The sequence below is a fragment of the Schistocerca cancellata genome, chromosome 5 (genome assembly GCF_023864275.1).
Source record: "Schistocerca cancellata isolate TAMUIC-IGC-003103 chromosome 5, iqSchCanc2.1, whole genome shotgun sequence".
Taxonomy (NCBI): domain Eukaryota; kingdom Metazoa; phylum Arthropoda; class Insecta; order Orthoptera; family Acrididae; genus Schistocerca; species Schistocerca cancellata.
This window is the reverse complement of record NC_064630.1, coordinates 519,370,587-519,395,949: the sequence shown is the minus strand read 5'-3', so window position 1 is coordinate 519,395,949 and position 25,363 is coordinate 519,370,587. Positions and strand designations below refer to the sequence as shown.

Sequence of the window (25,363 nt, the reverse complement as noted above, 5' to 3'; positions counted from 1 at the left end):
AGATGGTGAAGCCAATAAATGTGAATACAAAATCTTAATTCTTATGAAATACTGATCTGTATTGCAGCTTGAGGCCTAGTTTATGTTGAAAATTGACAGTTTTAGTTTAGTGAAGCAGTATCGAAGGCTTCAGTTAACCTGCCAGTAAAAGGCACAAAAATAATTTAAGGCTTTGGTTCCCTGCTTGGGGTTAACTTTACAATTATGTATTCGTGTACAAAGATATTAAACATGCTGTCATCCAACATAAAACAAGATACTGGGAAGTCTTACCATTTTAAAAGGAAACTATAAAGGCGCATTACAAATTATTGGATTACCTTGAGTAAAGACTTGAAAAATTCAGTTAGATCATGGCAAATAGCAGTGTTCATTGTAAAGGCTGTTCTGTTGTTACTGATGTAGGTAATCATTTTCTTTGAAAGTGCCAATGTAATCAAGTAAATATTCAACTACCAATAAATGATAATCAGTTATTGTCTAATATTACTAAGGATTCAGCACCATTTTTTCCAAAGTAATGGGGTAATTTACTAGGTTAGCCTACATTTAGTTGATACTAGCACAAATATGATCTAGAATGAAGAGCTGTATATTGATACTTCACTGTTTATATAGTATACTGAATAAGTTTTGGCACTTATGCAGTTTAGCAGGTACGGAAAAAATTTTTCATTTTTTTTCAAAATTTGATCGATTATAGTCAAATTTGATACGCTGATTACGAATACGATATTTATTTTCGCCCCAGTCAATTATTTACATCAAAAAAATTGTTTTAATTTTTTTTTAAATTCTTTTAAAAATTTTTTATTTTTCAATATTTTGTCGATATAGTGAATTCTGATGCGCTGATTTCGAATATAACATCCATTTTCATTTTCCCTTGACCGTCGGCGATATCTTCTGCCCGATAAGCGCGGCGCTGCCGATGACGCAACATACTAATCAGTATTTTCAAATCATAGGCGGCCGCTGCCGCGGCCGCATTCCAAAAAAAAAAACAAACTCCCAACCTAACCTCAAGTGGGCTACGCTACAGATCACTTTATTTATGAAAATACAAAGTACAATCACCAACAAACTTTACATATTCACCCACAGAGCTCTCCAAGCCAGATACATTTGGAATGAAAAATTTTTTCCGTACCTGCTAAACTGCATAAGTGCCTAAGTTTTTATAATTTACTTGTCTTTTGTTGGTGTATACCTTGACTTGTTGTACAGCTCTGAGAGTTTTCGTTATATATCTATGTGTATTTGCTGCAAGCCACCATGCAGTGTGTGGCAGAGGTTACATATGGTACCAGTATCATTTCTCTTCTTTCCTGTTTAAGTTGATAAGAACACTTTGGAAGAACAACTGTCAGTTACTAATTTATCTGATTTTTCCCTTTGTGATCATTCCATTACTTGTTTATGAGAGGAAGTGTTATGATGTTGCCTGACTCTTCTGAAATACATGCTCTCAGAAATTTAATGGTTAACTTTTCTGTGATCAGGGTAACAATTCATCTGGAAAACCTGGAATTCTCAGGGAACTACGTTTTACATGGAAAAGTCAGGGAAATCTCAGGGAATTTTGGGAGTTTCATAAAATTCCTCGCAATTCTGTGTTTTTAACCTTGCATTAGAATTTGATTTTACTGAGTTTTATACAACACATATTTTAAAATACTTGATATTTCAAAGTGTATTAATTATATGAATAGTATTCCATATAAATTATTGATGTTTATAAACTGCAGTTAAACTACTGAGAGGAAACGAAAGTGCTCCACCCACCCCACTCGACCTTAATTTATCAGATACTTCTTATGGCGCTGTCATGCTGATGCACATGGCATCTCATGTCCCTTCTGTCACTGGGCTTTGACAATCAGTTCCATAATATTTCACACCTTCGGAGGGAGCCCATGACGAAATATGCTTACTGCCTCGGACTGACAAGCAGTATTCAAGAATCAGTTGAATGAGTGCATCACCCATTTAGACAATGACTTCAATAAGGTCATTCCACTTTAGGTGGTTGAGGACTGTTACACCTAGCTATTTTACAGTTGTTAAATGTTTCCAATAGTTTATTGCCAATAGGGCAATTGAACAGCAGTCATTCTCCTCGGCTGTTTAGCGGCAGCACAGTGTATTTATTTACGCTGACAGTCAACTGCAAGTTTTTGCACCAATTGTTGATTCTCTGCAAGTGTTTCTGCATTATGGTACACTACATTTTCCTAGTGACACAACTTTTGAGTACACATTAGCATCACTCACTAAGAGAACCACAGAGCTTCCTACATTACCCACTAGATCGTTTATGTACGATGGCTGACAAAAAAAGTGAAGCATCCAGAAGACATGGTCGGATGTCACTGTAACTTCAAATCATGAGACGGTTTGTAAATGATTAGAGTTGTATTTCTCTGTTACAGGTAGAAAGGCCACAAGTGTTCGTATTTAGTGTTGTTGACACACTTGATAGGGTATATAAGGTATGTGAACAGCATCAAACATTGAGTGACTACTGTGAAGGACATGGAAATGATGCATACTTATGGTGAGAAAGTGTAATCAGCCTCAGACAGAGATTGAAAATGGCCGCACTGTGGGTCTCCATTGGCTGTTTGGTCAAACTGTGAAATATCCAGATTTGTGGGGCATTTGGCTGTAACAGTGGCTTGATGTTGGACTACATGGCAATATGAGGGCAGGCCGATTCCTCATCAAATTTCTGGTTAACCAGATCTGATCACCCTAAGGAAGGATCACTGTATTTTGCGTGAAGAAACCCTTGACATCTGTGTCTGACATTGGAGAACAGGTAATGAGTTCTCTGCAACATTGTGTGTCATCATGCACATCTGATTGGAAACTAGAAGCTGCTTGAGTAGGGACTTACTGTCCCATGCTAGGTTGTAGATGACACAACACAAACTAAGCATTTGGGATAGTGCCATGACATGGAAGTATAGACTGCTTATGAACGGTGTTACATTGTCTTCAGTGGTGAATCACAGTTGTGCCCTGCCCCGGGTGACCATTACCAGCGAGTGCGTCGGTGACATTGGAAGAAGTTCCATTCTTCCAGTGTTTTCAAGGGGCACAGTGGTGTTATTCCTGTTCCTGGCATCATGGTGGGGGGAACTATTGAGAATGACTTCATGTCATGGATGTCTTGAATCCTCATGTGTTACGGCTCATGAGACAGTATCAGGGCACCTTATTTCAGTAGGACAACACTTGTGCAAACGTGGTATGTGTCTCCCCCTTGTAGCCAATGAGCTCTCCAGATGTGTCCCCCAATAAAATATGTGTGAGATCAACTCAGACAACAACTCCCTTCCAGTGCCATTATCCCGGATACCAAGGACCAGTTACAACAGTTATGAGCTAGCTTGCTTCAGGAGATGATATAACAGCTTTATGACACCTTTCCCCAACTGAATCACAGCATACATCCAGACCAGAAGGGGTGCAATGTCATACTGATAAGTATACTGCTAGATTCTTTATATATTTTACTTGATTTTGTAATCGTGAAATTACATCACACCCCTTCTCAACCCATGAAGTTTCAGTTCTTGTCCTCATCCCCTTCTGTGTACTTCATTTCTTTTATCAGGCTGTGTAAATTGTTAATGTTAACAGTCATATAATACTCCTTTGGAGTACATCTAAAGTTACTTAAAATTACATTTAACATTTAGGCCCTTGAGATAGGAAGATTATATGGGTAACAAGCTGCACAAATTTCAAGCAATATGTGGGCAATAAACAGAACACTTTATTACAAACCTAAAAAGATACAAATTTTACATTTTATAAAACTATGGCAGTACAATTACTGTTGTGTGCAAGTGAGAGTTGGATAAACAAACAGAAAGATGGCAGCAAAATACCAGCAACAGTGATAAGATTCTTGAGGAGAGTAAAAAGTTGCACAAGAAGAGGTTTAATATGGAATGGAACAATGGAAAACCCTGGTTGAAATATCAACAATGTAGGAAAAGATAGTTTGCTATTTATTGTAAAGACATTCCAAGTTGCAAACAGGCACAATTGACATGTACACATAAGCTTTCAGCCACAGCCTTCATCAGAAAAAGAAAAATAATGAGAAACATATACCATTCATTCACATGAACAAGCACCCCCTCCCTCCACCCCCGCACACACAACCACTATGTGCGGCAGCTCGAATGCAACTGTTATGTGGAATGCAAGCAGCAGTCTACAGGTGCTGGAGAAGGGGAAGGGATACCAATGTACAGGTGGAGAGAGAGAGCAACGATTTCCGGCAGTGTGTGCAGGGACTAGATTGCCAACAGACAAAATGTTGGGAGGTTGTGGGGCAGAGTGGTAGGGAAAATGGACCAAAAGAGGAGAGGAGCAGGGAAAGATGGGCAAGTGTGTTACCAGAGGGCGGCACACAAAGAGGGTGGGAGACAAGAAAGAGGAGGTAATAGGACAGAGGGGGTGGAAGGTATGGGGAGAGTATGTTACTGTAGGTTGGAGCCAGGATATTTAGGGGAATGGAGAATGTGCTGTAAAAATAAGTCCCATCTTTGCAGTTCAGTTTGGAGGGGATAATCCATATCGCTCAAGTAGTGAAGCAGCTGTTAAAATCAAGCATGTTATGTGGTCAGCTGCGTGTTGTGCCACATGGTGATCAACTTTGCTGTTGACCACAGTTTGTTGGGTCATTCATCCTGGTGGACAACTGGTTAGTAGTCATACCAATATAAAAAGCTGTGCAATGATTGGAGCACAACTGGTGTATGATATTGGAGGTCATCTGTGCTGAGGTGTGCTTCTTGTGAGAATGAGTGGTCTTCGGTTCTCTTCTTTTTCTGGTGAATGTTGTGGCCAAAGGTTATGTGTGAGGGCCTTTTAATTGTGCCTGTCTGCAACTTTGTGTGTTATCTTTATGGTAAGTAGCTATCTATCCATTAATATATAATAGGGTTGTTTAAAATGAGCTGAATGTACATGAGCAGATAACTGAATACAGAGATAATGGAAACAATATGTGGATAGATTATCCAAGAAAATCATGAACTGCATTCCGAAAGAAAGGAGACACACAGGTTGACTAAGGAAATGATGGCCATAAACTTTGTGAAGACAGAAGGATAACAACATGAACTTGGACAACATTGCATGTAGTACTTTGAATCCCACGGACAAACAGAGAGAGGTGAAGTTCATATCATCTCTGTTTACTGAATCCATGTTTGTTGGTATTTTCTTTCTCCAGGGGGGGGGGGGGGGGGTCATAATATGTAAGCATAATGTATGTTCTCTATTTCTACAACAAATTGATTTTAGTGATATGGTCCTATAATGTGGATCTATTGAATGACTCTTTGTAAAAATAGAGATCTTTCCAATCTTTGCCCCACAACCTACGACAAGTTGTTATTAGAAGGGGAGCAAGTTGTTAAACATAATCTACATAGAATTTCATCTGGCCCAGATGCTTTTCCTCTGTTGAATGATTTCACTTGATTTTATATTCAGTTGTCACTTACCTCAGTATCTGCAATTTTAGTGATTGTGTGATGATTGAAAGGAGGAACAATGTTAGACTTTTTCACAGTGAAGTCCAGATTCAGTGTTTTTACCCTCTGCCAGTCAGCTTTACTAAGTACAGTAACTGAATTGGTGATTTTAATCTGTTTATTGACTTTAAATAAGAACAAAACTTTACTTTTGAATTTAATGAATACTTCTGTTGCTGCTCACCTTACACTGATATTGGCCTCCTTCAGCTTTTGTTTGTCAAGGAGGCATTTTCCAGCACTTATATCTGCGAACGTTTTAATGTGGTTTTTGAACCATCATGGAACTTATCCATCCCTAAAAACTTTACTCAACACATACTTGTCTGAAATGTGTTCTGTACTTTTGTCCTTATCTCTAATGCTAAAGGTGAATTTTTGATGTCGACTGCCCTGATTTATTATTTATATTTATGTATTTATGCATCCATAGATCATTTTGTACAGTACTATTGGACGTGTCAGAAGCGCACAGAAAGTATATATAAATAAAAACATTAACGAAATAGGATAGGATAAGGTGAGGATAGGGCAGGAATTCAACCATGGCTTAATCAAAGGAACCATCACGACATTCAACTTGGTGACTAGGAGAAGCCATGGGAAACCCAAGTCAGGCTGGCTGGATGGGGAACAAACCCCAGTCCTCCTGAATGCGAGCCCAGTACATTAAGAATCGAGCAACCATCTCACTCAGTACATGACTGGAAGGGGCATCACAGAATTCATCATTGTGGGTGCAACATGCAAAATAAGTAAATAAATGAGGCAAGGAATTTTGAAAATAAAAACACTACTAAAAAAGTGAAAACACATGAACAAGTTGCATAACACTGCAGAAAAGTACAAAACGCACAATTAGTCAATCAGTGATATAGGTACCCCTCAAAAAATAAAACACAAGGGTGCATTACATAGCACTGTTAAAGGGTGTAGTGCATGAGCACACAAAAACCTGCCGATACTGTAGCCATCATAATTAGGTTATCACCAGATCCTTTCTCATCAGAGGTGTGTCACACTGCATCTGAAACAGAGGAAACAGAAAAATTCTTTGCAAAGACAAATACAGCACCAATGGTGCATCAGTTAACAGAAACAAAGAACCTACTAATGAATGAGGGCATAGTAATCTTATAAAGTAACTTATGCATTTACATTGTAAAAACACTTTTCAATAAGAAATGATTTTAACTCTGATCTAAAAGCTGTTTCCATCTCCAACCAGTTTGTGTATGTCAGCAGTGCATTACAAAGACTGGCACTAAATTGGCTCACGTATCATTGAGTGCAGATTGTTCTAACTTCTTATATGTGGACATGTGTGAGTTGTCAGTATTGTAACTGTGGTAATCAGAGTTGGTTAGCAAGACACCAAGTCTAGTTCTTGTCATCAACACATATTGTATGTGTACAAGGAGGGAACAGTAAGCCAACACAACTTTTTAAATGGTGGCATGCAATGCGCCTTAGCCAAGCTATGTGACAAGATTCGAGTAGCCCTCTTATGTCATGTAAAAATTTCATTTAATTAACTATTAATTTTATTCCAGAACACTGCTCCATAAGCTGCAAGAGATTTGAAATAACTAAAATAAGCCATTCTAGCACCATCTATGGAGCAAACTTTACAAATAATTTTCAGAGCAAAACAAGTAAAACTGAGCTTCTGGGAGAGATTATCTGAGCTTCTAGGAGAGATTAGTTGCATGGTTTTTCCAGTTTAAGTGTTGTTCAAAACATATTCATGAAAGTTTCGTGCTTTGTACATTTTGTAACACTTTCCACCCAGTACAAGCTGGAGAGCTTGGTTTTGATTCATCTTCTCTAATTGCTTGTAGTTCATTTTCTTCACATTAAGGGTTACCTATTGGTGTTGAACTATGATTGCAAGGACTTGGAGACTTGATCAGTTGTAGTGGACAGAAATTCCTTAACAGCAGTCACCTTTACACTATTTTATCTTCAGACAACATGATCTTTGCTGCAGTTTCTGAGGTGTGTATGTCATGTGTATAAATAAGGAACAGAAGGGAACCTAACACACTACCCTGAGGTACATTATTTTTACTTTCTTCGCATTACATACTAATCTGGTTGTATGATGATAATCTGCACTCGGTATCCTGTTGCAGATCATAAGTAAAAATATCTTACAGCCTTTCTTAATGTCCATTTTAACACCTACAGTCATTGATGCCATAACAGCCTCATGGTCAATGATTCCCTCTTCTCTATTACTGTATTCAAAAGTTTGGAGTTACTTACTTTGGTATCTAAGTTGCTTCTCAAATGTGGTATGAGAAGTAACTGATGTTGAAAATTTAATAATTGGGTGGAGGACTTCCCCAACTGTGATTTATTCTTGTAATTGTTTCCTATCATATATTCTAGTTTTCTTGTAAGAATCTCTTACCTCTTTTTCCCCACTCATTACCTCTTCTTAAGTAGCTTTCCTTCTCATTCTGTCCAGTAAGTCTCCCATGACCAGGGGTTCCAGGTGACTTTGCCAGCTCTCTCCCCATTTCCTGAACCTTGCCAGTTGCTTTCCTTCATCCATCTTCCTTTCCCTTCAATGCTTCTGCCAAAAGAAGGAGCGACTGGCTCCGAAAGCTTGAACATTTCCATATCCTCTATCGGTGTTTTCTTGTGCTGCCATTTGCTGAGTAGATTTTTATCTATCCAGTTATAACTATGATTTATTATTTATAGCTTTTCCTCATTACAGAGGCTTATCTCCAACATAATAATTTACTTGGAAATTACAATACAAACAATAAACGTTCTTAAACTATAATCTCAAAATATTTCTCCAGGTGTTTCGATCTTGTGTGTCCTCTTCCTCTGCGCCCATTCTCCTCATTGTGTGCTGTACATTTTGGAGCCAGCGACCGGCTGTGAAAGCTTGCACACGTAAAACCTTTTTTTATATGTATGTTCTCCTGCCACTGCTTGGTGAGTAGATCTTTTATCCATCCAGTTACATCACGCAGTCAAAAATTGATTGTTTTCATAGTTATATAGTATTATATATAACTATGAAAACAATCAATTTTTGACTGCGTGATGTAACTGGATGGATAAAAGATCTACTCACCAAGCAGTGGCAGGAGAACATACATATAAAAAAAGGTTTTACGTGTGCAAGCTTTCACAGCCGGTCGCTCCATCTTTGGGCAGGAAGGGTTGGAGGGGAAGGAGGGGGGGGAGGAGGGTGAGACTCCCCTGACACGGGGCTCTGGGTGACTTTTCTGAACTCTGCCCCTTTTTATAAACCTCTCCAGTCCTTTTCCTTCACTACCCTTCCTTCCCCCTCAGTTCTTCTGCTGGAAGAAGGAGCAACCGGACCCGAAAGCCTGAGATATATATATCTGGTGTTAGATATTAGATAAGGTCATAAAAGAATGGGAAACATCACAACAGGGGATAACCTTAGGAAACCTACAGATTAAATGCCTGGCTTTTGCAGACGATTTGGCGATTGTCATGAAAGGTATAAAGGAAACAAAAAACGCTATTGAAAAACTGCACGAAATGCTTCCAAAACTGGACTACAGATCTCTTACGAAAAGACACAGTTTATGAGCACAAAGAAACTCTCATCTCTGAACACAAAGTATGGCACGATTTATAAAACGGAAAACTTCAAATACCTCGGTGAAACACTACAAATGAGTGGACGTAACAGAGACTCAAACGAAGAAAGAAAAACTAAACTGGACAAGGCATACAAAGTAGTGCGGAATCATTACAACAAGAAGCCTATCTCACAAAAAGCCAAATTACGCCATTACGACACGGTGGTGCTCCCCGAGGCACTATATGCAGCAGAAACCACACTAATCCTAGGGCATACACATATCAGACAATTAGAAAAAGTAGAACGGAAAATACTTAGGAAAATATTTGGCGCAACTAACAACACTGGAATATGGATCAAGAAACCTACAGAGGAACTGTACAAACATACGGAGACAATCACAGAAAAGATTAGAAAACGCAGACTACAATTCTATGGACACCTATACAGAATGCCATCACACAGGCTGACCAAACAGATCTTTGACTGGATATCCACTAGAAACAACAAATAGGTGGCAGAGGTAGAAAATGACCTGAACCAACTCTACATAACAGCAGACACAATAAACGACAGAATAAAATTCAGAAACATCATTAAGAAAAGTAAACTACATGAGATACAATGTGACAAACGAACAGGCATAAAATGGACCGAAGAATGCAAGCAAGATCACAGCCAGAAGATGAAAGAAATATGGGCAACCAAAAAGTCAATCATGATGAAGCCGAAGACACAAAGCCGACAAGAAGCATGGACAGAGGACCGGAAACAGAAACACAGCGAGCGAATGAGGGAAGTTTGGGCAGCAAAAGGAACTGGCCATGTAGTTTAGTCCAAATGCGCTCTTTAAGTGCAAAACACCAATAATATATAAAACAACGATGATGAGACTTACCAAACAAAAGCGCTGGCAGGTCGATAGACACACAAACAAACACCAACATACACACAAAATTCAAGCTTTCGCAACAAACGGTTGCTTCGCCAGGAAAGAGGGAAGGAGAGGGAAAGACGAAAGGATGTGGGTTTTAAGGGAGAGGGTAAGGAGTCATTCCAATCCCGGGAGCAGAGAGACTTACCTTGGGGGAAAAAAGGACGGGTATACACTCGCACACACACTCATATCCATCCACACATATAAAAACACAAGCAGACATATACAGAGGCAAAGAGTTTGGGCAGAGATGTCAGTTGAGGCGGAAGTGCAGAGGCAAAGATGTTGTTGAGTGACAGGTGAGGTATGAGTGATGGCAACTTGAACTTAGCGGAGATTGAGGCCTGGTGGATAACGGGAAGAGAGGATATATTGAAGAGCAAGTTCCCATCTCCGGAGTTCGGATAGGTTGGTGTTAGTGGGAAGTATCCAGATAACCCGGACGGCGTAACACTGTGCCAAGATGTGCTGGCCGTGCACCAAGGTATGTTTAGCCACAGGGTGATCCTCATTACCAACAAACACTGTCTGCCTGTGTCCATTCATGCAAATGGACAGTTTGTTGCTGGTCATTCCCACATAGAATGCTTCACAGTGTAGGCAGGTCAGTTGATAGATCACGTGGGTGCTTTCACACGTTGCTCTGCCTTTGATCGTGTACACCTTCCGGGTTACAGGACTGGAGTAGGTGGTGGTGGGAGGGTGCATGGGACAGGTTTTACACTGGGGGCGGTTACAAGGGTAGGAGCCAGAGGGTAGGGAAGGTGGTTTGGGGATTTCATAGGGATGAACTAAGAGGTTATGAAGGTTAGGTGGACGGCGGAAAGACACTCTTGGTGGAGTGGGGAGGATTTCATGAGGGATGGATCTCATTTCATGGCAGGATTTGAGGAAGTCGTATCCCTGCTGGAGAGCCACATTCAGAGTCTGATCCAGTCCCGGAAAGTATCCTGTCACCAGTGGGGCACTTTTGTGATTCTTCTGTGTGAGGTTCTGGGTTTGAGAGGATGAGGAAGTGGCTCTGGTTATTTGCTACTGTACCAGGTCGGGAGGGTAGTTGCGGGATGCGAAAGCTGTTTTCTGGCTGTTGGTGTAATGGTTCAGGGATTCCGGACTGGAGCAGATTCGTTTGCCACAAAGACCTAGGCTGTAGGGAAGGGACCATTTGATGTGGGATGGGTGGCAGCTGTCATAATGGAGGTACTGTTGCTTGTTGGTGGGTTTGATGTGGACGGACATGTGTAGCTGGCCATTGGACAGGTGGAGGTCAACGTCATGGAAAGTGGCATGGTATTTGGAGTAGGACCAGGTGAATCTGATGGAACCAAAGGAGTTGAGGTTGGAGAGGAAATTCTGTAGTTCTTCTTCACTGTTGGCAGGCCTGGGTAACCAAGAAGGCTTCCTCTAAGCGACCCATGAATAGGTTGTCGTACGAGGGGGCCATCCTGGTACCCATGGCTGTTCCCTTTAATTGTTGGTATGTCTGGCCTTCGAAAGTGAAGAAGTTGTGGGTCAGGATGAAGCTGGCTAAGGTAATGAGGAAAGAGGTTTTAGATAGGGTGGCAGGTGATCGGCGTGAAATTTAGCCTCATTTTCACAATCTGCCACCACAAAACCACTCCTTTTAATACATTTACACGCAGTTTTTTCGAAATTTTCCCGAATTGCTCCACCCTTTAACGTGTTTTGGTGGCAACACAACCACCTAACCTTTGTGCACATTCTTGTCTTCCAACCCAAGTTCACCACAGGATCAACATAGTCCAGCTATAACCAACACTTTTTCGCCTTTTTTCACACCAGATCTCCAGTTGCTTTCCAGTTCACCTTTATCTCTCCCCATATATTTTTATTTTCATTTCAGCCTCATGTTACACTTTCCACCCTCTAATACCATGTCACCCTCACACCATCCCCACAATGACCCCATTAAGTTTTATTTACATTCCCTCCGCAAACATGCCTTCGCCCTAGCTAGATTACACTCCCATATTTTATTTTCTCAGGCTTGTCTGACGTATGGCATTACCCCCAAAGGCCTCACACTTAAAGTTCCCATCTCTGGCTGTAACCCTTCTTTCCATCAGTCCCTATACCAGTTCCGCGCTGAACAATCCATAGCCCTCACCCACCTAATCCTTCACCTACACATCAACTCAGCCAATGAAGACACTTGTCAACTCCTATCCTTAATAAAAGTCCTGAACCTTTCCTCTCCCACATCCACACCGGCTGTTCAAAACATCCTCCTACAGGCTAACTGCAAATTAGAACAGCATGCCACCCTCCACCTCAAAAAACTATCCAATCTCCTGGTTTCCCACCTCCGGAAAGGCAACTCACTCACCCTTCACAACCTTTCCAGCAAACCTCAACCTCCTCTCATTGCACACAGACCCAGTCTCTCCCATCTACTCAGTCTCCCACTTCCAGCTCCACTCCCCCCCAAAACCTCAAAATTCCAATCAACACAATCTGGAACCACAACACCCTAATTCAGTAGTTAACCTTTCCTCCAAACCTCTCTCCCAATCCGAAATCTCTGTCCTATCCAAAGGCCTCACCTTCAGCCCCACTCCCAGATTCAACCAAACAGCTCTGGTCAATGATTTACTGTCCTACACCCGTACTCTCTGCTGGAAATATCACTGTGCCACGAAGAAAAATGATCCTAATCCTAATCCTACTCCTAATGGTCCAACTCACCAAGACACTATCCAAATTGAACCCTGCCTGGAACAGTTCCGTCCTCCATCACAGCCGGACCCACCTCCTCTTCCTCAAAATCACAGTCTCAAAACCTTCCAGGAATTTCTCACTTCCAGCCTTGCCTCTCAATCCTTCTTAAAAAACCTTTATCCTACTCCCAACATCACCACTCCCGAAGCCCAGGCTATCCGTGATCTGAAGGCTGACCAATCCATCGTCATTCTTCCGGCGGACAAGGGTTCCACGACCGTGGTACTTGGATAAGCAGCTGCAGCAGCAAGTCGTATACTCCTAGCTCACTCATTTGTTACATAGTTTAATTCTTAATTTCTTTGCGTGTTTTTGGTACTTGCATTGTTTAATTCATAAATTTCGGGCGTATTATAGTATTTGAGAGTTGTAGCATCGCATTTTAGTACCTGAATAGTGTGAAATCGTGTAGTCTCCTTCCGCCGCCAATCAGTGTGTCAGCAGTGCGCAAGTAGCAGCATTACTGCATTTACTAGGCAATCTTGTATTTTAATAACCGTTTAAATTTTGTGTCGATTTGTTTGCGCTCTCTGTAGATTAGTTCAGACGTTCTTTGCACAACAGTTTTTAGCATGGATAGGGACTGCAACTGCTGTGTTCGGATGCAGGCTGAGTTGGCATCCCTTCGCTCCCAGCTTCAGGCAGTGTTGGCTTCGGTCACATAGCTTGAGGCTGTTGCCAATGGGCATCACCGTGTGGGTCCGGATGGGGGTTTGTCGGGGACGGCCAGCTCGTCCCACGCATCCCCTGATCGAACTACGACTGTGGTTGCCCGGGATACTGCCCGCATTGAGGCTGATCCCTCACCTGTGGTAGAGTGGGAGGTCATCTCAAGGTGTGGCAGGGGGCGAAAGACATTCCGGAGGGCTGAATGGAAGGCCTCTCCAGTTTGTCTGACGAACCAGTTTCAGGCTCTGTCTCAGGCTGATACTGAGCTTCGGCCTGACATGGCTGCTTGTCCTGTTCCAGAGGTTGCCCCTCAGTCTGCAAGATCCGGGCGGTCGCAGAGGGTGGGCTTACTGGTAGTTGGGAGCTCCAACGTCAGGCACGTAATGGGGCCCCTTAGGGATATGGCAGCAAGAGAGGGGAAGAAAACCAAAGTGCACTCCGTGTGCATACCGGGGGGAGTCATTCCAGATGTGGAAAGGGTCCTTCTAGATGCCATGAAGGGTACAGGGTGCACCCATCTGCAGGTGGTCGCTCATGTTGGCACCAGTGACGTGTGTCGCTATGGATCGGAGGAAATCCTCTCTGGCTTCCAGCGGCTATCTGATTTGGTGAAGACTGCCAGTCTCGCTAGCAGGATGAAAGCAGAGCTCACCATCTGCAGCATCGCCGACAGGACTGACTGCGGACCTTTGGTACAGAGCCAAGTGGAGGGTCTGAATCAGAGGCTGAGACAGTTCTGCGACCATGTGGGCTGCAGATTCCTCGACTTGCGCCATAGGGTGGTGGGGTTTCGGGTTCCGCTGGATAGGTCAGGAGTCCACCACACGCAACAAGCGGCTACGCGGGTAGCAGGGGTTGTGTGGCGTGGGCTGGGCGGTTTTTTAGGTTAGATGGCCTTGGGCAAGTACAGAAAGGGCAACAGCCTCAACGGGTGCGGGGCAAAGTCAGGACATGTGGGGACCAAGCAGCAATCGGTATTGTAATTGTAAACTGTCGAAGCTGCGTTGGTAAAGTACCGGAACTTCAAGCGCTGATAGAAAGCACCGAAGCTGAAATCGTTATAGGTACAGAAAGCTGGCTGAAGCCAGAGATAAATTCTGCCGAAATTTTTACAAAGGGACAGACGGTGTTTAGAAAGGATAGATTGCATGCAACCGGTGGTGGAGTGTTCGTCGCTGTTAGTAGTAGTTTATCCTGTAGTGAATTAGAAGTGGATAGTTCCTGTGAATTATTATGGGTGGAGGTTACACTTAACAACCGAGCTAGGTTAATAATTGGCCCTTTTATCGACCTCCCGACTCAGCAGCATTAGTGGCAGAACAACTGAGAGAAAATTTGGAATACATTTCACATAAATTTTCTCAGCATGTTATAGTCTTAGGTGGAGATTTCAATTTACCAGATATAGACTGGGACACTCAGATGTTTAGGACAGGTGGTAGGGACAGAGCATCGAGTGACATTATACTGAGTGCACTATCCGAAAATTACCTCGAGCAATTAAACAGAGAACCGACTCGTGGAGATAACATCTTGGACCTACTGATAACAAACAGACCCGAACTTTTCACCTCTGTATGTACAGAACAGGGAATCAGTGATCATAAGGCCGTTGCAGCATCCCTGAATATGGAAGTTAATAGGAATATAAAAAAAGGGAGGAAGGTTTATCTGTTTAGCAAGAGTAATAGAAGGCAGATTTCAGACTACCTAACAGATCAAAACGAAAATTTCTGTTCCGACACTGACAATGTTGAGTGTTTATGGAAAAAGTTCAAGGCAATCATAAAATGCGCTTTAGACAGGTACGTGCCGAGTAAAACTGTGAGGGACGGGAAAAACCCACCGTGGTACAACAACAAAGTTAGGAAACTACTGCGAAAGCAAAGAGAGCTTCACTCCAAGTTTAAACGCAGCCAAAACCTCTCAGACAAACAGAAGCTAAACGATGTCAAAGTTAGCATAAGGAGGGCTATGCGTGAAGTGTTCAGTGAATTCGAAAGTAAAATACTAGGTACCGACTTGATAGAAAATCCTAGGAAGTTCTGGTCTTACGTTAAATCAGTAAGTGGCTCGAAACATCATGTCCAGACACTCCGGGATGATGATGGCATTGAAACAGAGGATGACAAGCGTAAAGCTGAAATACTAAACACCTTTTTCCAAAGCTGTTTCACAGAGGAAGACCGCACTGCAGTTCCTTCTCTAAATCCTCGCACCAACGAAAAAATGGCTGACATCGAAATAAGTGTCCAAGGAATAGAAAAGCAACTGGAATCACTCAACAGAGGAAAGTCCACTGGACCTGACGGGATACCAATTCGATTCTACACAGAGTACGCGAAAGAACTTGCCCCCCTTCTAACAGCCGTGTACCGCAAGTCTCCAGAGGAACGGAAGGTTCCAAATGATTGGAAAAGAGCACAGTCTTCAAGAGCACTGTCTTCAAGAAGGGTCGTCGAGCAGATGCGCAAAACTATAGACCTATATCTCTGACGTCGATATGTTGTAGAATTTTAGAACATGTTTTTTGCTCGAGTATCATGTCGTTTTTGGAAACCCAGAATCTACTATGTAGGAATCAACATGGATTCCGGAAACAGCGATCGTGTGAGACCCAACTCGCTTTATTTGTTCATGAGACCCAGAAAACATAAGATACAGGCTCCCAGGTAGATGCTATTTTTCTTGACTTCTGGAAGGCGTTCGATACAGTTGCGCACTGTCGCCTGATAAACAAAGTAAGAGCCTACGGAATATATCAGACCAGCTGTGTGGCTGGATTGAAGAGTTTTTAGCAAACAGAACACAGCATGTTGTTATTAATGGAGAGATGTCTACAGACGTTAAAGTAACCTCTGGCGTGCCACAGGGGAGTGTTATGGGACCCTTGCTTTTCACAATATATATAAATGACCTAGTAGATAGTGTCGGAAGTTCCATGCGGCTTTTCGTGGATGATGCTGTAATATACAGAGAAGTTGCAGCATTAGAAAATTGTAGCGAAATGCAGGAAGATCTGCAGCGGATAGGCACTTGGTGCAGGGAGTGGCAACTGACCCTTAACATAGACAAATGTAATGTATTGCGAATACATAGAAAGAAGGATCCTTTATTGTATGATTATATGATAGCAGAACAAACACTGGTAGCAGTTACTTCTGTAAAATATCTGGGAGTATGCGTGCGGAACGATTTGAAGTGGAATGATCATATAAAATTAATTGTTGGTAAGGCGGGTACCAGGTTGAGATTCATTGAGAGAGTCCTTAGAAAATGTAGTCCATCAACAAAGGAGGTGGCTTACAAAACACTCGTTCGACCTATACTTGAGTATTGCGCATCAGTGTGGGATCCGTACCAGATCGGGTTGACGGAGGAGATAGAGAAGATCCAAAGAAGAGTGGCGCATTTCGTCGCAGGGTTATTTGGTAACCGTGATAGCGTTACGGAGATGTTTAACAAACTCAAGTGGCAGACTCTGCAAGAGAGGCGCTCTGCATCGCGGTGTAGCTTGCTCGCCAGGTTTCGAGAGGGTGCGTTTCTGGATGAGGTATCGAATATATTGCTTCCCCCTACTTATATCTCCCGAGGAGATCATGAAAGTAAAATTAGAGAGATTAGAGCGCGCACGGAGGCTTTCAGACAGTCGTTCTTCCCGCGAACCATACGCGACTGGAACAGGAAAGGGAGGTAATGACAATGGCACGTAAAGTGCCTTCCGCCACACTCCGTTGGGTGGCTTGTGGAGTATAAATGTAGATGTAGATGTAGATCGTCGGCAGTATGTGGCTGAGAGACTGCGTCAGCTTTCAGACAACACTACATACAAAGTTTGCCAAGGTAATCCCATTCCTGATGTCCAGGCAGAGCTTCAATGAATCCTCAGAACCTCAGGCCCCCTACAAAACCTTTCACCTGACTCCATCAACCTCCTGACCCCACCAACACCCCGCACCCCTACCTTCTACCTTCTTCCTAAAATTTACAAACCCAATCATCCCGGCTGTTCCATTGTAGCTGGTTACCAAGCCCCCACAGAACGTATCTCTGCCTACGTAGATCAACACCTTCAACCCATTACATGCAGTCTCCCATCCTTCATCAAAGACACCAACCACTTTCTCAAACGCCTGGAATCCTTAACCAGTCTGTTACCCCCAGAAACCATCCTTGTAACCATTGATGCCACTTCCTTATACACAAATATTCCGCACATCCAGGGCCTCGCTTCGATGGAGCACTTCCTTTCACGCCCATCACCTGCCACCCTACCTAAAACCTCTTTCCTCATTACCTTAGCCAGCTTCATCCTGACCCACAACTTCTTCACTTTCGAAGGCCAGACATACCAACAATTAAAGGGAACAGCCATGGGTACCAGGATGGCCCCCTCGTACGCCAACCTATTCATGTGTCGCTTAGAGGAAGCCTTCTTGGTTATCCAGGCCTGCCAACCCAAAGTTTGGTACAGATTTATTGATGACATTTTCATGATCTGGACTCACAGTGAAGAAGAACTCCAGAATTTCCTCTCCAACCTCAACTCCTTTGGTTCCATCAGATTCACCTGGTCCTACTCTAAATCCCATGCCACTTTCATTGACGTTGACCTCCACCTGTCCAATGGCCAGCTTCACACGTCTGTCCACATCAAACCCACCAACAAGCAACAGTACCTCCATTATGACAGCTGCCCCCCATTCCACATCAAACGGTCCCTTCCCTACAGCCTAGGTCTTTGTGGCAAACGAATCTGCTCCAGTCCGGAATCCCTGAACCATTACACCAACAGCCAGAAAACAGCTTTCGCATCCCGCAACTACCCTCCTGACCTGGTACAGTAGCAAATAACCAGAGCCACTTCCTCATCTCCTCAAACCCAGAACCTCTCACAGAAGAACCCCAAAAGTGCCCCACTTGTGACAGGATACTTTCTGGGACTGGATCAGACTCTGAATGTGGCTCTCCAGCAGGGATACGACTTCCTCAAATCCTGCCCTGAAATGAGATCCATCCTTCATGAAATCCTCCCCACTCCACCAAGAGTGTCTTTCCGCCGTCCACCTAACCTTCGTAACCTCTTAGTTCATCCCTATGAAATCCCCAAACCACCTTCCCTACCCTCTGGCTCCTACCCTTGTAACCGCCCCCGGTGTAAAACCTGTCCCATGCACCCTCCCACCACCACCTACTCCAGTCCTGTAACCCGGAAGGTGTACACGATCACAGGCAGAGCCACGTGTGAAAGCACCCACGTGATTTACCAACTGACCTGCCTACACTGTGAAGCTTTCTATGTGGGAATGACCAGCAACAAACTGTCCATTTGCATGAATGGAAACAGGCAGACAGTGTTTGTTGGTAATGAGGATCACCCTGTGGCTAAACATGCCTTGGTGCACGGTGAGCACATCTTGGCATAGTGTTACACCGTCCGGGTTATCTGGATACTTCCCACTAACTCCAACCTGTCAGAAGTCCGGAGATGGGAACTTGCCCTTCAGTATATCCTCTCTTCTCGTTATCCGCCAGGCCTCAATCTCCACTAATTTCTAATTTCAATTTGCCGCCGCTCATACCTCACCTGTCTTTCAAAAACATCTTTGCTTCTGTACTTCCGCCTCGACTGACATGTCTGCCCAAACTCTTTGCCTTTACAAATGTCTGCTTGTGTCTGTGTATGTGCGGATGGCAGAAAAGAATCCAGGATTACTTGCACAAATCTTTGTCACTGGAAAAAGTTTTAATTGCATAACTCTCTACAGGTGACATATTGGTCTCCCTTATTACAACAGAACGATAAGAAAATTTCTGAGTGATATTTTCCAAGTTTTCTCTGTTGTGTTGTGTCATTGCATTTACTGAGGCTTGTTGTGAGATACATGATTGACCTGCATTGGATGGTTACCTTAACTCAAATTATTTTGTTTTCAGAATCTGTAAGAACTAGGTTATTATTGAGTTCTTCACAGCAGTAAATACATTGTCACCATTTTTATGTAACCTATCTAGGCAATATATTGCCACGAGTTGTGCTGCATGTGATATGGAGTTGTAGTTAACATCTCAAGTTGGCTTGGTGTAAATTGCCAGTTCAAATCTGATCACTGGTAATTATTTCTTAGTTTGTATATGTCATCTATAGAAGGTTCTTGAAATTTTTGTGTTTGGATATTCTGGAATTTTCAGTGCTTGTATAAATAGCTCAATCCTCCTTTCAGGAGGCAGTTGTTCTGCTCTGTCTGTTTGGTGTTACCTGTAAAAAATATGCTTTCAGTGCTAAGTGTTGTATTCATTGGTGATCCTGTTTTGTATTTGGACTTGGTTGTGGTTACAATGTGACATTGTTTGGTGCAGATGCCAATTAATTCAAAACATCTGTGTTGCTGTGGCTTCAAATAGGGAATGTAAAAAAGCCATCACCTACATGGACAGGAAACAGAGTACAAGCAATAGACCTTTTCTCCGCATATTCAGGAGACCAATGGATTCCAAAACAGCAATAAGTCAGCTGCCCCAAGCATCACTGTTTTCTAGAGACACTTACTTGGATAGCACAGCACAGCAGTGGTTTGAGAACAATGAAGGGAAGCTCAGTCATTGCAACAAATTAGAGAGTGGACTGAAGAAAATATTGGTGACAATGGACAGCAAGTCCACTTTGTGGAAGAACAATTGCAAAACAGGGCCCAACATCATGGGGAAATGACAACAGAGTAATTCGTCAGCTGATGCCAGTGGATTGAAGAAATGCAGCAAAAAAGAATAAGATAAAAGACTGTGACTGGCTCCCAAATGTGGTCCCTATGGCAGTTCTGGAGGATCACCATGACCCCTCTCATACACCAGGTAGTAAGAGTAAGATACAGCAGCTTATGGGAGCCAGAAATGTTGACTCCATACACCAGGAGATAATACAGAATGTCGAAGAAGAAGTTTATCAATCTTGAACACTGTATCTCCTCCACCAGTCAAATATGCCATGAAGAATGAATTCAGCCAACTGGGACTTACAACACAGTTATCAAGGTACAACCCTATATCTGACCACTGCATTTACAACCAACTTCTCCACCAAGTAAAGTACTGCACAGAGGAACAGACATTCAGAGGAAGGAGGTCAGCACACTGATTTTTTCCACTGTGCATGCCCTAGATGCTTGGTATGCTACTGCAGAGAAAGAAGACGAGTGTTCAGAGTCAACAATCACTACAGTTCTGTTCGTGCCAGCCAACTGCAGATGATTATAGCCAACCTGTGGAATGAAGCCCATCACCTTGTCATGGATGAGATTGCACTGCAACACACTGTAGCTATTACCCATTGCTGTAGTGCAGTTCCACAAGTAACTAAGTGACGGTTAGTGTTAAATTAAAATACCAGGAATCATTATAATTTACAAATGTTTTTGCTGTATTTTATATATATATATATATATATATATATATATAAAAACAAAGATGATGTGACTTACCAAATGAAAGTGCTGGCAGGTCGATAGACACACAAGCTTACACACAAAATTCAAGCTTTCGCAACCAACGGTTGCTTCATCAGGAAAGAGGGAAGGAGAGGGAAAGACGGAAGGATGTGGGTTTTAAGGGAGAGGGTAAGGAGTCATTCCAATCCCGGGAGCGGAAAGACTTACCTTAGGGGGAAAAAAGGACAGGTATACACTCGCACACACACCCATACCCAACCGCACATACACAGACACCAAGACTTACCTTGGGGAGAAAAAGGGACAGGTATACACTCGCATGCGCGCGCGCGCACACACACACACACACACACACACACACACACACACACACACACACATCCATCCATCCGCACATATACAGACACAAGCAGACATATGTAAAGGCAAAGAATTTGGGCAGAGATGTCAGTCGAGGCAGAAGTACAGAGGCAAAGATGTTGTTGAATGACTGGTGAGGTATGAGCGGTGGCAACTTGAAATTAGCAGAGGTTAAGGCCTGGTGGGTAACAAGAAGATAGGATATATTGAAGGGCAAGTTTTACTCAGGCTTGTCTGACTTTTGACATTACCCCCAAAGGCCTCACACTTAAAGTTCCCATCTCTGGCTGTAACCCTTCTTTCCATCAGTCCCTATACCAGTTCCACACTGAACAATCCATAGCCCTCACCCACCTAATCCTTCACCTACACATCAACTCAGCCAATGAAGACACTTGTCAACTCCTATCCTTAATAAAAGTCCTGAACCTTTCCTCTCCCACATCCACACCGGCTGTTCAAAACATCCTCCTACAGGCTAACTGCAGATTAGAACAGCATGCCACCCTCCACCTCAAAAAACTATCCAATCTCCTGGTTTCCCACCTCCGGAAAGGCAACTCACTCACCCTCCACAACCTTTCCAGCAAACCTCAATCTCCTCTCATTGCACACAGACCCAGTCTCTCCCATCTACTCAGTCTCCCACTTCCAGCTCCACTCCACCCAAAACCTCAAAATTCTATTCAACACAATCTGGAACCACAACACCCTAATTCAGTAGTTAACCTTTCGTCCAAACCTCTCTCCCAATCCGAAACCTTTGTCCTATCCAAAGGCCTCACCTTCAGCCCTACTCCCAGCTTCAACCAAACAGCCCTTGTCAAAGATTTACTGTCCTACACTCATACTCTCTGCTGGAAATATCACTTTGCCACGAAGAAAAATAATCCTAATCCTACTCCTAATGATCCAACTTCCCAAGACACTATCCAAATTTAACCCTGCCTGGAACAGTTCCGTCCTCTGTCACAGCGGGACCCACCTCCTCTTCCTCAAAATCACCGTCTCAAAACCTTCCAGGAATTTCTCACTTCCAGCCTTGCCTCTCAATCCTTCTTAAAAAACCTTAATCCTACTCCCAACATCACCACTGCTGAAGCCCAGGCTATCCGTGATCTGAAGGTTGACCGATCCATCGTCATTCTTCCAGCGGACAAGGGTTCCACGACCGTGGTACTTGATCGTCGGGAGTATGTGGCTGAGGGACTGCGTCAGCTTTCAGACAACACTACATACAAAGTTTGCCAAGGTAATCCCATTCCTGATGTCCAGGCGGAGCTTCAAGGAATCCTCAGAACCTTGGGCCCACTACAAAACCTTTCACCTGACTCCATCAACCTCCTGACCCCACCGACACACCGCACCCCTGCCTCCTACATACTTCCTAAAATTCACAAACCCAATCATCCTGGCCGCCCCATTGTAGCTGGCTACCAAGCCCCCACAGAACGTATCTCTGCCTATGTAGATCAACACCTTCAACCCATTACATGCAGTCTCCCATCCTTCATCAAAGACACCAACCACTTTCTCGAACGACTGGAATCCTTACCCAAGTTGTTACCCCCAGAAACCATCCTTGTAACCATTGATGCCACTTCCTTATACACAAATATTCCGCACGTCCAGGGCCTCGCTTCGATGGAGTACTTCCTTTCACGCCCATCACCTGCCACCCTACCTAAAACCTCTTTCCCCAATACCTTAGCCAGCTTCATCCTGACCCACAACTTCTTCACTTTCGAAGGCCAGACATACCAACAATTAAAGGGAACAGCCATGGGTACCAGGATGGCCCCCTCGTACGCCAACCTATTTATGGGTTGCTTAGAGGAAGCCTTCTTGGTTACCCAGGCCTGCCAACCCAAAGTTTGGTACAGATTTATTGATGACATTTTCATGATCTGGACTCACAGTGAAGAAGAACTCCAGAATTTCCTCTCCAACCTCAACTCCTTTGGTTCCATCAGATTCACCTGGTCCTACTCCAAATCCCATGCCACTTTCCTTGACGTTGACCTTCATCTGTCCAATGGCCAGCTTCACACATCCGTCCAGATCAAACCCACCAAGCAACAGTACCTCCATTATGACAGCTGCCCCCCATTCCATATCAAACGGTCCCTTCCCTACAGCCTAGGTCTTCATGGCAAACGAATCTGCTCCAGTCCTGAATTCCTGAACCATTACACCAACAACCTGAAAACAGCTTTCGCATCCCGCAACCACCCTCCTGACCTGGTACAGAAGCAAATAACCAGAGCCACTTCCTCATCCCCTCAAACCCAGAACCTCCCACAGAAGAACCACAAAAGTGCCCACTTGTGACAGGATACTTACCGGGACTGGATCAGACTCTGAATGTGGCTCTCCAGCAGGGATACAATTTCCTCAAATCCTGCCCTGGAGTGAGATCCATCCTTCATGAAATCCTCCCCACTCCACCAAGAGTGTCTTTCCGCCGTCCACCTAACCTTCATAACCTCTTGCTTCATCCCTATGAACTCCCCAAACCACCTTCCCTACCCTCTGGCTCCTACCCTTGTAACTGCCCCCAGTGTAAAACCTGTCCCATGCACCCTCCCACCACCACCTACTCAGTCCTGTAATCCGGAAGGTGTACACGATCAAAGGCAGAGCCACATGTGAAAGCACCCACGTGATTTACCAACTGACCTGCCTACACTGTGAAGCTTTCTATGTGGGAATGACCAGCAACAAACTGTCCATTCGCATGAATGGACACAGGCAGACAGTGTTTGTTGGTAATGAGGATCACCCTGTGCCTAAACGTGCCTTGGCGCACGGCCAGCACATCTTGGCACAGTGTTACACTGTCCGAATTATCTGGATACTTCCCACTAACACCAACCTATCAGAACTCTGGAGATGGGAACTTGCCCTTCAGTATATCCTCTCTTCCCGTTACCCACCAGGCCTCAACCTCAGCTAATTTCAAGTTGCCGCCGCTCATACCTCACCTGTCATTCAACAACATCTTTGCCTCTGTACTTCTGCCTCGACTGACATCTCTGCCCAAACTCTTTGCCTTTACATATGTCTGTATATGTGCGGATGGATATGTGTGTGTGTGAGTGAGTGTATACCTGTCCCTTTTCCCCCCCAAGGTAAGTCTTTCCGCTCCCGGGATTGGAATGACTCCTTACCCTCTCCCTTAAAACCCACATCCTTTCGTCTTTCCCTCTCCTTCCCTGTTTCCTGATGAGTGTGTGTTTGTGTTTGTGTGTCTATCAACCTGCCAGCGCTTTCATTTGGTAAGTTACATCATCTTTGTTTTTAGATGTATTTTTCCCATGTGGAATGTTTCTCTCTTGTACAAATATCCAACCGAACACGTTGCAGTCAGTAGTTCGTGCTGCAGTTCGACGGCATCGTTTGTGTGTGGATGTTAATGGTGACCATTTCGAACACCTACAATGATATCTTTAAGTTGGACTTTAAGCTACACTTTCACCAAAAATGAGACAACTCCGTCAATTAGTTTGCAAGTTTTGCACTTTTTAACAGTGGATACATTTTTTTTGGACCCCTCTGTATTAGTCCCAAGCACAGATAATTAGTAATGATTGCTCCATTGCACAGTATTGTTCACTGCTTAGAAATGTTCTGTTGAATTGTATCCACTTCTAAAACAAGCTTCTTCATTTTTGTGAAAATTTTTGTATGATTTCTACAGTGTGTTTGGTGACAATTTTAGAGTCAATAGCTGCTTTTGTGTGTGTGTGTGTGTGTGTGTGTGTGTGTGTGTGTGTGTGTGTGAAGAAACACAATACAACATTTCTCAATTCCACAGATTTCTGTAAGTCATTTCACTAGCTATTGTGTGTTATTTTTTCTCTAACTTAAATCATTTTATTAAAACTCTACCATATTATGGCATCACTTTTTCCATTTGTTTCTGAAATTCAGATTTCACTATTTCATTCACAGAGAAAAAAATCCATCATTATGATTCCATCGTTGTTTCAATCTCTTTCCTCGTAAATTTTTATCCATAATTTCTATGTTATGTGGACCTTGCACAGCACAAGTATGACAATGTGTGTGA

General features: G+C 43.3%; 1 protein-coding gene across 1 annotated transcript in view; it reads left to right on the top strand.

The window, feature by feature from the left end:
* The window catches only part of LOC126187549 (DNA polymerase eta), a 199,462-nt gene that overhangs the window by 1,108 nt on the left and 172,991 nt on the right, over positions 1–25,363 (top strand). The gene's annotated exons all lie outside the window — the stretch shown is intronic.